The following is a 14,228-nucleotide window of genomic DNA, read 5'->3' on the forward strand; positions in this document are numbered from 1 at the left end:
TTTCCACTAGCCTAGGTTAGTCTTAATAGGAGATTATAAATTTTATCTTTGGTACTCACAACGACGGGTATCAAATTTTGGCGCCGTTGCTTAGGAGGCAATAGTCCTAATTTTAGTTGTTTTATTTTTTGGTCTTTCTTAGTTTAAGGGACATCCGTTCCTTAAACTTTTCTTATATTCTTTTTGTAGTTTCATCTTATGCGCGAGTCACGGGGTGGAGAATTAGTATCGTTGAACCCTGAGCTTGAGAGATCCTTGCGCGAGTTGAGGCGAACACAAAGAGTATTACCGACAGAGGAAGAGCCGAGTACTCATGTCAAGCTATCACGAAACGATCTGTTCAAGAAGACCCACATCTTCACCGGTTTCCACTTCTTCACCAAGAGACATTACTTCTCCGGAAATCCCAGTCATGGCCGAGGAAGCAAGTATAGCTAGTTATTCTGAGCCGACAGCCGACAACTTATATAAGGGGTTCGAATTACCGGAGATGCCAGAAATTCGAACCAAAGCCCGCCTACATTACCATGGTCGAGAGAAATCGGTTTGGTGGAGCTGCAAATGAAGATGCGAAGACATATGGAGACCTTCATTGATTCTCGCCGCTCCATTCCCCCACCACCGGCGTGACCCAAGATCAAATCAAAGAAACCATGTTCATCTTCTCCCTTCGTGATGCTTTGCAAGGGAGTGGTATAGAGATTTGGACCGGGCCGCTCGGAGATCACGATTGGAATACATTGGCATTGGCGTTCTACAAAAAGTACTTTTCTGCTTCAAGGACGATCGCTATTAGAGCTCAAATCACGGGCTTTAAACAAGGGCCGGATGAGAATTTCCACGAGGCATGGGTCCGATTCAAGAAGTTGGTGCGAACCATACCGCATCATGGGTTCGAAAAGTGGAGTTTGTGCAATCATTTCTACAATGGGTTGTACGACGATCGAGGGCCATTTTGGATCTTTGCCGGCCATCGGGAGATTTCTTTGAAAATTTGGGAGCAACCAAGGGGTGGAAGATCATTGACGATCTAGCTACCCACAAGGCCGAGTATGGGAATTCAAGGGGAAACCGAGAGAAGAGCTGCTGAATCCTCTTCTGTTCTTTGCGCTTGAGGCTCTCACCGCGAGATTTGACAAGTATGAGCTAGGAGGAGCTTCTAAAGGTGGGATATACCAAGTTAATGCCGTATCAGACGGCCCCTTCGTCTGTGAAAGGTGTGGAGTTGAGGGCCATGTCTCGAAAAATTGCCCTAACCCCTTTGAATCTTGTGCTGCTTTTCAACACTATAGGCAGACAAACACCTACTACGAGCCACCGCATCCGAACTTGAGTTGGAGAAGCCAAAATGTCCAAAATCCAACCCAACAATGCCGCCACAAAGCGGCCATATGTCCCGCCTCATCAAAAGCAACAAAGAATACCGAGAAGCCTCCTTATGTGCCGCAAAGAACAATCACAAAACTCTGAGTTCTCCGAGCTTAAGAATCTTTTGCTAAAGGAGTCCCAAGCAAGAGAGGCCGGGATGAAGTTACTTGAGAGCCAAATTGCTCAACTGGCTAGTAAAAGTAACACTCGAGCTCCCGGACACTTACCCACTCAACCCGAACAAAAGGAGACCCTAAATGCCATCACTCTGAGGAGCGGGTCCACCCTCGATGGTCCTGCCATGGTTGAGGATGCTGTCGAGAAAGATGAGCCAGAAATAAGTCAAGAGAAAGCTCCAACGAACAAATCAAAGAAAAAGGCGTCTGCCAGGCATTTCAGTCGATCGACTGAAGTACCTAGTCGATCGACTGAAACACGGGTTCCAGGAGCTTCTGGAACTGTGCAACCCGGTCGATCGACTGAGGAGGTTGGTCGATCGACCAATATCACTGCTGATGTTGAAGAGTTTCGTCCTTTAATGCCAAATAATCTACGAGACCACTTGTTTCGGGGAACCACCGTCCCGAAAATTTTAGGGGCAGACCCGAGTGCTGATAGGTCAGTCCCGGCTCCGAAGTTCGATCCAATGACGGTCAATGGTTCTCATTTGAGACGGTCTGAGGAGGGGTCTAGCTTCAACAAAGAAAAGGTGACGGACTTTCAGCCTAAGTCCAAGGATACCGGCACGCGCGAGTTAGAGGAGAGGGCTAAGGTGCTCCTTACAGCCCCATATCCGGAGAGACTCGTGCCGACGAAGGAGCAGGTATATTTTAGTAAATTCGAGAAAGTTATTCGTAGCTTGAATGTTCAGGTACCATTCCTAGAGTTAGTTAACCAAGTGCCAGCATACACTAAATTCATGAAACAGTTGTTGTCAAAGAAAAAATCTCTTGAACATGTTCACACTGTTGCGTTAACTAAAGAGTCTTGCTCCTACTTGTCTCACACTTTTGCCCCATAAGTTAGAAGATCCGGGCGTTTTTCGATTCCTTGCGGATAGGTACCTTTTCTATCGAAAAGGCTTTATGTGACTTAGGAGCTAGCATAAGTGTCATGCCCTTGAGTCTAGCTAGGAGGCTTAAGTTGACCAGGTTTGCAATAACTGAGATGACAGTTCAGATGGCTGACCGATCTGCGGTCGAGCCTATAGGAGTCCTAGAGGACATACCCGTCCAGATAGGGAAGTTTTTCTTCCCTGTTGACTTTGTTGTCCTTGACATGCCTGAGGATGACCATATTCCCATTATTTTGGGTAGGCCATTTCTCGCACACTTGGTGCGATTATAGATGTCGGTCTAGGAAATTTGACTTTTAAAGTGGGAAAGCACTCTATTGTCTTTGCCCAGCCGGCTAAGAAAAAGGATCCCATGTGGCCTGTTACATGTAATACGGTCTTTGACAAGAAATCGTACTTTGTACTTCCCGATATGCCTGTTTCTATTCCTGTTGTAACCCCTCCGCCCCGGATTGGGAGCAAGAAGGAGGAAGAATCTGTTATTTTAAATAATGCAGGAGCTGGTTTGGGGAAGAGCAAGCTGCAAGTTATTCCAGCCGCGAGAGAGCCGATCATTCAAAGAGGAGGTCTTGGATGCCTAAGCTATGGGACCGATGAGGAAGTGGAAAATGAGCCAGCCAAGGTGAGATGGTCTGATTTGGAGTCTAACGATCCCAAGGAAGTCCTTAATTGGGGAGATGCCGAAGCTGATCAGCTGAGTTCTCCAACTGTTGAAGCTAAGAAGGGTGCAGCTGATGAGATGAGCACCATTGAGAATACCTCTAGTAGCCAAAAGCCGACGAAATGGGCCATACCATGGTCCTTCTTGATCAACTATTAGTTGATCATGCTCGTTATAAACTTCATTCTTTTTGCTTTGTTCAGACATTTTTATTGCTTTTGTGTGCGCGAAAACTTCGCTTTTATTCTTTTTGCTTAGAATTTTCAAGTACTTTAGACTTCTTTCTGGGTTTTGCGAAATTTTGGGCGCGTACTATTGTGCATTTGCAGGTATTTAGGGCTTGTTAGCTCTACTCATTGAGAAATTACGAAGAAATAAGAAGTACAGCAGTTCTTCCAGTCGATCGATCGCTATCGTGGTCGATCGACGAGTTTCGCTTTCCGGAGCTTCGATCCTGTTCACATGGTCGATCGACTACCCCTATAGGTCGATCGACCACGTCTCTTCTTTGCACTGTTCTCACGACCTCTCCCCTGCTGTGTTTGGTCGATTTGCGGACTTAAGGGAGTTTTCTACTCCACTTTATTTTCCGTCACAATTATTTATTTCTTCCATTTTCTCAATTGTGCACAGTTTTACCCTTCCAAATTGTTTCCTTCGGTCTTATGCGTGGTTTTGATTGTCTTTCAGGCACTCTTATTGGTAGCACTGCTGGCTACTGAAACCACCTAGCTCACGCTGGTTTGGGGAGGTTTCCTTTGCTGCGCTTAAAGTCTTGTGAGTTCCATATCTTTCCTTTATGTCTTGCTTATTTAATCTCTCGCAAATTCCCATTTCTCTTTTCTTCATTACATGATTTTGCACAATGGGGACATTGTGCGATTTGGTTTGGGGAAGGGTTTTGCGTCGCACATCATTTGCTTGCATTCACGTTTAATTTTGTTTTGCATTGTTTTATCTCATTTCTCTTATATATACAAAATTCCAAAAAAAAAAATTGAAAAATTTCAAAAAATTTCCATAAAATGCACGTTTATTTTAGCATATAGGTAGAGTCGGAACGGTAGTATTTCTATGATGATTTTGCATTTGCACCTGTTTTTGCCTGAGCCTTGCTTATCATCATGTTATCAGTAGAATCATATAAGTGCATACCTACGAGTTTTCGTTAATTTACTCACTGAATCTTGAGACTTGACTTTGAAAATTGGCAAACTACATTATATTCTGAGATTTAGAGCCTATAACTGGTGACAATCATGACCAGTTCATCTAGGAATGTGAGTAGTACTCCTTATAAGACATGTTTCCTTAATTTGCATGAATATGAATTTGATCTACTTAATACCTGTATGCATTCGGTCTGTGGTTTGTTGACACATGTGGTAGAGGTTTCCTTTTCTCATTTTGCCCATAAGCTCCACACTGCCAAAAATATCTTTTTTGTCCCATTTGCTACATCCTACATATAGCCTACCTTTGTCAAGCTAGTAGTCTGGTTTTTGGGATTGTTACTCGTTTTTGGTAGCCATTGCTCTTTTGAGATGAAGTTGGGAAGATGAAAAGAAGGAAAGAAAGAAAAAAAAAAAGAAAAGAAAAATGAAAAAGATGAAAAAAAAAAATGATTCGAAAAAAAAAGAGTTCTGTACTGTTCAAGGCAGTCGATCGACTGCCCAATATAGTCGATCGACTGAAGTTCGAAGAGAAAAAGAAAAAGTCAATTCGCACACTTTAATCCTTATCTTTTGGCGATTTTTGCTCCCATGTTTTATTCTTATTTTATGGGGAGTTAGTTGATTACTTTTACATCTGGAGATTGTGAGTTTGTGCTTGCTATAGCACCGTGTTGTTTGCCTATGAGCAAGAAGTTGGATGTAGTCCTTTGGTTCCGTTTTGGTACTAGCTTGATCACCTGTACCTCCACTTTACCATGAAATGTTTTGCCTCTTCTTACCCATACCTCACATTTCCCATATATACCTCGGCATGTGTCATTGGTCATCTGTTTGGTTGGAATGCGTATGTACGGCCGTAGAGATCACTTTCATATTTTATTGCTGGCATGTTCTCATAGGTCGTAGTTAGGTGAGAGTCTCTACAAAAATGAATTCTTTCTATCCTCTTACATATATATCACCTATGCTTACTTAAGTGATTTGAGCGACCCGCGAGAGTCCAATTTGATAAGTCTCTATAGTCAACGGTTCAGCAGTTTTTAACGACTTTATAATTCGTTTGCATGATTCACATTACTAATTGATTGTTGGTTGTGCATTAAATTGGTTTGGGCTTAACGGTTTGCATTTCGCTACGAGGTCGAACTCGTTCCATTAGGTCATTAGATCGAGTCTAGTTCTTGCTTGGGGACAAGCAAGGTTTGGTTTGGGGAGATTTGATGCGTGTCTAAAATATGACGTTTCGCACTCTATTCTACACGCATTTCAGAGCTCAGATGTGCAATATATGCCTATATTTCCCTATTTTCTTCTACTTTCGTGTTTTTGTACTTTATTGCAGAAATGTGAAGAATTCAACGGGAAATCAAGCCAAATCCGTCCCCGAGTGACCTGCATTGCATATGACGTAAAGGAATTACTTAAGGAACGAGCTTGGTGCGCGATCCAAGGCCCAAAAAAGACAAGTCCACGAGTTAAAAGAAGTCAAGTAGCAGGCTCGGCCGATCGATCGACCCGGCCTTGTCGGTCGATCGACCAATGCTCGGTTCCGAACTCTTTGTTCTTTGAGGAGCGATCGATCGACCATCCTTTTCATCGATCGACGGATTTCTATTTCAGACGAGAATTAGATGACCGTGAATCTTGAAGCCCGTGAAGTCTAGGTTTAGGAAATAAGTTGTTGCGTTGATTGCTATATAACGTAACAGAGATCATCAAGTTTTTATCTAAGTTTTACATCACAATACAGTGCTTTGAGTTTTAGTTTTATTTCGAGTAGCTAGGGTTTGGGATAATCGATTGTAGCATTGGAATTCCCCCTTCTTGATCCTTCCTCTGAAATTCTCGGTATTCATTCGCCTAATTCCATTTATTGTTTCGCTTTTCGTCATTAGTATTAGGATTGCTAGATTAGTGCCCAAAGCCAATCATTGTTATTGTTATTTGCTATCTATTTCAAATCATGAATTCAGTACCCTATTGTCTTAGTTGTATTATTGTTTTTACCTTTATCATGAGTAGCTAAATCTGTAGTGCTAGGATGTAGGGGAATTGTAGCATAGGCGGCATTAGATTGAACACGGACTGAACCCGCGTGTCAGTCGATCGACTGATCTTGGTGGTCGATCGACTGACCTTGTAAGGTTATCCTTCGTTTTAATTGTTCTTAATCTTGTATTTAGCAAATCGAATGCATGCGACCAGTTAAATACCTATTTTGTGACCGACCCATTAGATCGAAAGATAGGGAAGGTTATTTGACCGTCAATTAAATCGAATAAATTGTGCTAAGATCGAAAGATAGGTATAGTTTAGACCATTAGTCACTTTTCGGACGAAAGTCGAGATTAGTGACAGGGGACCTATAGCGAGATCGAGAGATGCTATATGTTAGGAGTGGACCGAGAGGACCTCTTATTTCCCGCCTTACCTGTGATTGATTCAGACCGACTTAGTTTGCTGCCGCCGAAGCTATAATGACCCGACCATCCTAGTACCCTTATTTTATCTGTTTAAATCGTATTTTTAGTTTATTTTCTTTCTATTGTTATTAGCTATAGACCAATTCAAATCAACCCCCATAATAGTTACCTCAGACTGAACATAGATCAACTAAAGTTTACAAGTGCCTCCTTGTGGTTCGACCTTGTTACCACTAGCCTAGGTTAGTCTTAATAGGAGATTATAAATTTTATCTTTGGTACTCACAACGACGGGTATCAATATTAATCAACAGGTTACTCCTCTCCCTCCATTACTCTACTTCCCCTTTCTTCTTTTTTATTTCCTTCCTCCTCTTCAACCATGACCAAACTCCATTAATCCATCCATACCCAACCCAGAAAATTAATTACTTACAAGACCCAATTTAATTACAAACATCTTTATGTAATGGGCTTACGATATTTATATTACTCCAATAACTGAAATAGTTAATCATCAACTCCATTAATCCATTAAACCATATAAAATCATCCAACCAATTCAATTGAATGTCATAAACGTAAGGCAATAATAAAAGGGTCTGGAGCAAAAATAATAATCATACTAAACTCAAAAAAAATAATAAGCAAAGGGCTATAATAGTTAGCAAACAGTTTATACATTTAAGTGTCACATTGCTGATTACTTTAGTTAACCACCTCTATGTCTCTGTAACTAAGCGGTAAGGCTGTGTGAATCCTCGTTAGTCCGTTCATTGATGTAGATTAGTTTTGAACTCAGCTCCTCGACAAGTTGTTAATGTCAGTCTGAGCATGGATAATTTGACAAAACCCAGAAATTAAGTGAAACTGATTAGTAAATGGAGAAATGGGTTGTTAATGTTAGACTGAGCATGGATAATTTGACAAAACCCATAAATTAAGTGAGACTGATTAGTAAATGAAGAAATGGGTTTTGAAGATGAAGAACAGGAAGATGAAATTAAAGATGGAACATGGGGATTTCTAAAGATGGATATGACGATGATGAATTAATGATATGGCAATGATAACAAAACCTTTCTCTATTTCAACTTCTTAGCCGCGCCATACCAATGCGGCGTCGTCAGCCATGTTCATATTTTGTTGCCTTGGACCGCCGCTCCACCAGTAGTTGGGTAGTTTTTTAAAACCATAGATCCCAATTTCAATTTGATGATAAATGTAATTCGGGGTAAGGGTAGATGAATGACATGTCACAATGGCAGGTGCAGATGGATGATGATGACAGAATAAATTGAGGAAGATGAAGCTTTAATGGATAGAGATGAAGAACGTTGAAAACAGTAAAAAGGTAGGGACATAGGGTAAATAAGAATAAGACGAAAGATAATAAAGAAAAAAAAGAAAGAAAGAAAGAAAGAAAGGCGTTTAAGATAGGTAAAAGGTAACCTGTTCACCAGGTTGCTCTTCTAATGGAGTAATACGAGAAAAATGAGTGCAAAGATGGGATTAATATGGGTTAAAGTATAGGTTAGGGTAATTTGAGAAAGGGGAGCATAGGTTGGATTAATACCATTAAATAACCCAATCTTATATAAGGCTGTGAAGGTTCTGTTTAGATTGTTAGATTGTTAGTAGACAAACTCCAGATGTAGCATCTGTATAACCGATTGTGCGTCGTGAAGATTATATTTTGTGATGGTAATATTCATATTCTGAGTCCGGAGTTTACTGGAATTCGGTAAATCCATTCACCTGTTAATCACCTCATATGCAGCATAAGTGTGAAATTCTTAATTCTCGTTGCTGTAAAACATTGCCTGTGGAGATCTGTTTTTATATGCTATTTTAATCTCATTCGTCATTTCCCTTTCCCTTGTCATGTTCTATGATCCTTGTGATAGATGAACCATCTCAACCAAAACCTTACTCAAATGCCCGTTGGGCTTGAAGAGTGGTTAGTTGTGCACCGGCTCCCCCGTACCGTGTGCTTGGTTTCCACTTCAAGTTTTTGAGGAGTTTTGAGGTTGCCAGGATTTGAACCCGTGACCTTCGGTCACACTGGCTCTGATACCATAATAGATGAACTATCTCAACCAAAACCTTAAGGTAATGGTTGATGCCCAACTATTATAAATAATCCTATTACCTTGTGCCTTATATCTATGTTTGCCTATATGATATGTGCGAACAACCTGTTTCAAGTACTCCTTATAGTTTAGAAAGAAAAGAATACGACACTTCATTTTTGAAGTCTCTTGGGAGTTCCCTTCTTTATTTGTTAAGATCAAGGCTGAGCCATGGTATGAAATCGCGGTTTAAATCATGATCTTAGTATCGACGGAGGTGGCTTAATCTTGGTCGTCGTGACTAAGTCACATGTTTCTAGTTTTGTTCAATGGATGTTTGATTGTAATAAATCAACCAGATCATTTGAGTTATGAGTATCTCTATCATTCTGAAAGGCGTAGGAAGCATTAAGGTCGGTTTGGATACCAATTTAGGAGGGAAGGTGAGGGGAGGGGGAATGAGGGGAGGGGAGGGGATGGAAAATGAATTGTGGTTGTTTGGATAACATAATTGATGAGAGGGAGTTGGGAGGGGGGGGGGGGGGGGAGGAAGGAGGGAGATGGCAGATTAGATAGAGAATGCCGATAGAATATGATGAATAATAACAATAATAGAGTCTAAACAAAGGTTTCCTTCCAAATCTTGCCATTGTAAGAAAGATTATAATTTGTTCTATAGGAGGGAAAATAAATCCTCTCAATTCCCTCCCTTTCCTTTTCCCTCATTCCATATTTTGTTTCCAAACAAAGGAAATTGAATCCCTCCCTTTCCCTCCCCTCCTCTTCCCTTCAATTCCCTCAATCCAAACGGACCCTTAGATTTGGACTTGTTTCTTCTGCAATGCATTATCTCAGTATTTTGCCAACTATTATTTTACTTTGGCATCCGTACTCCAGAATTACATGTTAGAGACTCCTTATACACAATCTGTGCAATCTTCAAACATAATTTTTGTCCAAATTGTGTGGAATAATTTATTCATTTTTACTGTTTTAATGAAATCTGTCAATCTGTCATTGTGTCCAATTGTACATTTAACTTAGTAAACAAACATGATAAGAAGAACTTGTGCACTATATATTTCCGACGTTATGTTGTGAAGATAGGTGGTAAAAACTTTGATCTTTTCCCCTTAATTAGAGCTTGTGTGTCTGGAAAGTGCAGCCTGCTAGATCCTCTAAGCATCCATCGTCTCCCACAGTCACAAGATAAGATACCAGATGAACTTCGTTCATGTCTACAATCTCGTCTCCACTGTATATCTTCCACATGTGCTCCCCTATAGAGCGTATGCTGGCCACACATTCTAGGCTATGCGGTTCCTAAAACTCTTTCTCTGCTCTTCCTGTGTGCTCGTACCACAGAGACATCCGATAAGCATAAATTCCTCCATTCTTCTGTCCGCTCTCATCACTGGTTTTATTTTGATAACAGCCTATCGCAATCTCTGTGTCTCTTGCTCCGTCCATTGATCTCTGGTTTATGTTTGCGGAGCCTGTTAGGATGTATCTGTCATCCACTGTCACGTAAATAGTGGCACACCAACCAATGAAATGTTAGTATGCTCTAGCAATGGTGTTTAGTTAGATTGTAAAACAGGTTAGTGATGACTAAGTAGTTGGAAATAGAATTCATACCTATCATTAACTTGGAGTGGACATACACCATGAACCTTCTATTTTTTTGGGCACTCCAGTATAATGTCGAGGGATGAGGAAAAAATGGGGGAAGAAACTCTCCTGGTCCCTCCTTTTCTCTATTAGCGAGGCAGAAAAAGTTCAGGTAATCTCTAGGATGCGCTTGTTCTCCTGTTTCTCTGATTGCTTCTCCTATCAATCTGTACATCATCTTCATGGTCTCCCTCGTCCAGTGCAGTATATCCTGTACACTTTCGCTCTCTGGTGATCCTTCTGGCCACATTGGTATAACCACGTAGACCGAGAATCTCTCTTGTGCCCTAATCTTGTTTGCCACGTTAATTGCAATCTCAATTGGAATCAAATTTTTGCATCCACTATTCTGATCAACCTCCCACAAGCTGCATCCTCCGATAAAATATTGGTTTTCTATATATATGAATTTTTCTGCTTTTCTGATAGCCTCAACATAAGCGTCGTGGGTACTTTTTTCAGTTTTGACCTTAAGTGACAGTGGACTTGCAGAGAAATGATCAATTGACCTGAAAACCTGCACATTCCAGTTCCTGTCGGAGCTGCTTGGAGGAGACGATTTGATTATCTTCCCTATGGCGCTTGCTGGGATTAATAAGGAAGGGTCACATTGCTTGGTCCATCTCTGCTCGAAATTTGTAAGCAGAATGTATAATTCACTAAGATGAAAATTCAGAAGTTTTCAGTGAGAATGTTCTATGGAAAGTTGGTAAGACGTGGTTCGTCTTCAGAAGTTTTAAGCTGAATACCTACTCCGAAACCTTAGAACTCCACCGTCTCTTACCATAGTACATTCTTACCCAAAATTTGCTCAACGAAGTAGTATTTTGCACGAGCATTTTTTTTTTAAAAAATATCATGCAATGCATATAGCTCGGATATTTAGTGTAATATTGTGTCAATAAATGCAGTTTCTCATGGTAATACTTACGGTGAAGGGAAAGGATGGCGCAAATGGTGTAGCATGGAAGATGGTGGCTTCCAATGTTCCATGGAAGAATTTTTTGTCGTTCATCTATCTTGAAAGCGGCCTCAATTACGTGATTTTTGTTAGACAGACAAAGAAAGTGACCGATAGGGAAAGGTCAGGTTTAAGGTGACCTGTTGGAAGATGGAGAGTAACTGATCATCATTGCTGTGGATATATATGCAGGTAAGTTTACCAGTTTTGAAGTATAAGTAACAAATTTTGGAACGAAACTTTTGATGCAATTATAACATTAGCAGTTGGAGAAACTTGTAAAACTATGTTATTTAGTCTTAGAGGCAACTCCTTTTACCTAATCACATGTTTTACCTTTAAGCTTAAGTCACTAAAATTGGAACATAAACAATGTAGTTTCTATGGCTGACCAATTTGTGTATAGTTTGTTTCAGCTAATGTTTTACGCTTTTTGTGAAGTTATGTTCATAGTACCATATGGCTGACCGATTTGTCATTGGAAACTACCGCAATGTACTTGGTTGTTTGTCGTGTCGTTCGCTAATTGTCATTTAGAAACGCTAAGAGATCTACTAAACTTGCTGACATTTAGAATTCGGCGCGAGTTACTTTTGTTTATCGAAAACTGACCTATATTATATTGGACTTTAATGCCCTAATTTGTTGGATTTATCCTGGTTTTATTGGATGTGTATTGCTTTGTAGGTGAAGCTGTGAAGATGCTGATGTTCCATTTTTTCGAAAAAAAATTGGAGTCTGTCATCCATCAAAGGTGATGGCTCAGGTTTACGACGCTTGAAGTCGACTCAAAACCATTCTCACAGGAATATAAATTTGGAAACTCTTCTTCTTTGGTAAGGCAACGAGCAATAGTTGCGCGATGGCCACAATATTTGTAGCCACCCTTCAAAAGCATTCCCAATATGGGAAGCTAAACAAATGAATGATACCCAAATATGGGATAGGTAAACAAATGAGCGGAACGGAGGAGTATTCTGTAATGTTGAAATCAACCGATGAACTGTTGATAATCATTATCCGATTGATTCAGGAAGCCGATTGATTCAGGAGGCCTCTTATGATACGGGAGGTATTACTATGCCCACATAGTAACGTGTCTATTAAAAATTTGAAAGTCAATCTTGGCATTTTGAATAACTAAAAGTCATATTGCTACCATTACCTATCTCTCATCTCAACCCCTTTCTAAATATGTCCCGAATATTCATGAGTTTACGTCATTGTCAGGAGCAAACTGAATTAGGCTTATGTACAAAAAGTGAACAATTTCTCAAATATTTCTTAGTTACCACTTTGACCCATATATTATCGTTTTCCATAAGAATTTTCCATAAAAGTTTCATTTGGAGGGCTTTATTAGCTACGTCAGAGGATTTTATTCCTAATCCACCAAGAGACTTTGGTAAACAAACTTTATGCCAACCAATTAAATTAGGAGAACGCTGTGAAGGATTTTTATTCCATAAAACATCTCTATTAATTTTGTCTAATTTGTTATGGATACTTGAGGGAAGGAGGAAACTTTGCATTTGAAAGGTTCCCTTCGCAGCAAGGTTAGCATTAACAAGAACCAGTCTACCTGCTTGCGATAAAGAATTCGCTTTCCATTTCGATAATTGAGCGCAAGAGGAATTAATAATACTTTCAAACATATTTTTAGTCACTCTGCCGTCAATTAAAGGACAACCTAAGTACTTACCCAAATGAGCTTCTTTGTTCATACCAAGAATACCTCAAAAAGACCCACGAAGTGAGCGATCAATATTTCTAGTGCACTGGAAAGTCGATTTGTCAAAATTAACAAATTGTCCAGAAATCGTGCAAAATTTATCCAAAATAGATTTAATAGTTCTACAACTCTAATTAGATGCTTTAGCAAAAATGATAGTGTCATTCGCAAAAGTCAGGAATGGAATTTTTTCCAATCCAGATCCAATTCTAATACCAATATCACTAGAACTAAGACCACTATTCTTTTGTAGGAATCTTGCTAAAACCTCAGCACACATAATAAAAATATATGGCGAAAGTGATTGGATGTTTAATGTATGCAATTTCACAACTTGAGTACTCGCAAGTGATTGGATGTTTAATGTATGCAATGACGAGTACAAGACCGGATATTGCTTATGCAGTAAGAAAGTTAAGTAGGTACACAAGTAACCCAAGTACTCATCATTGGGTAGCGGTTAAACGTGTATTACAATACTTAAAGAAAACCATGAACTATGGTTTGACTTATATGGAACATCCATCGGTAATAGAAGGATATTCGAATGCAAGTTGGATCTCCAATGTGGAAGATCATTCTTCTACAAGTGGATGGGTATTCTTGCTTGGTGGAGGCGCCATTTCGTGGGCTTATAAGAAGCAAAATTGCATTACAAGTTCGACAATGGAGTCGGAATTCATAGCCTTGGCTTCAGCCGGAAAAGAGGCGGAGTGGCTACGGAATTTAATTTATGAGATTCCATTGTGGCCTAAACCTATATCACCAATTTCGATTCTTTGTGATAATGAGTCTACTTTGGCTAAGGCATATAGCCAAGTATATAATGGTAAGTCGCGACACCTAGGCATTAGACATAGCGCGGTACGAGAGTTGATCACTCAAGGGGTGATATCGGTGAGTTTCGTGAGATCTCAACAAAATCTAGCTGATCATTTGACCAAGGGATTGGCCAGGGACTTGGTTTACAAGTCAATGATCGGGATGGGTCTAAAGCCCTTTTAACTTATGGTGGTAGGACACCCAATTCCCCTCTAATATGACATTAGAGGTAGAATTCAATGTGGAAAGCCTACTATTTTAAGTTGAA

General features: G+C 40.1%; 1 pseudogene; it reads right to left on the minus strand.

The window, feature by feature from the left end:
* Positions 1 to 9,767: 9,767 nt before the first annotated feature.
* LOC141632620 (phospholipase D alpha 4-like) lies at positions 9,768 to 11,232 on the minus strand (annotated as a pseudogene).
* Positions 11,233 to 14,228: the final 2,996 nt, after the last annotated feature.

Source organism: Silene latifolia, chromosome Y, assembly GCF_048544455.1.
Source record: "Silene latifolia isolate original U9 population chromosome Y, ASM4854445v1, whole genome shotgun sequence".
Taxonomy (NCBI): domain Eukaryota; kingdom Viridiplantae; phylum Streptophyta; class Magnoliopsida; order Caryophyllales; family Caryophyllaceae; genus Silene; species Silene latifolia.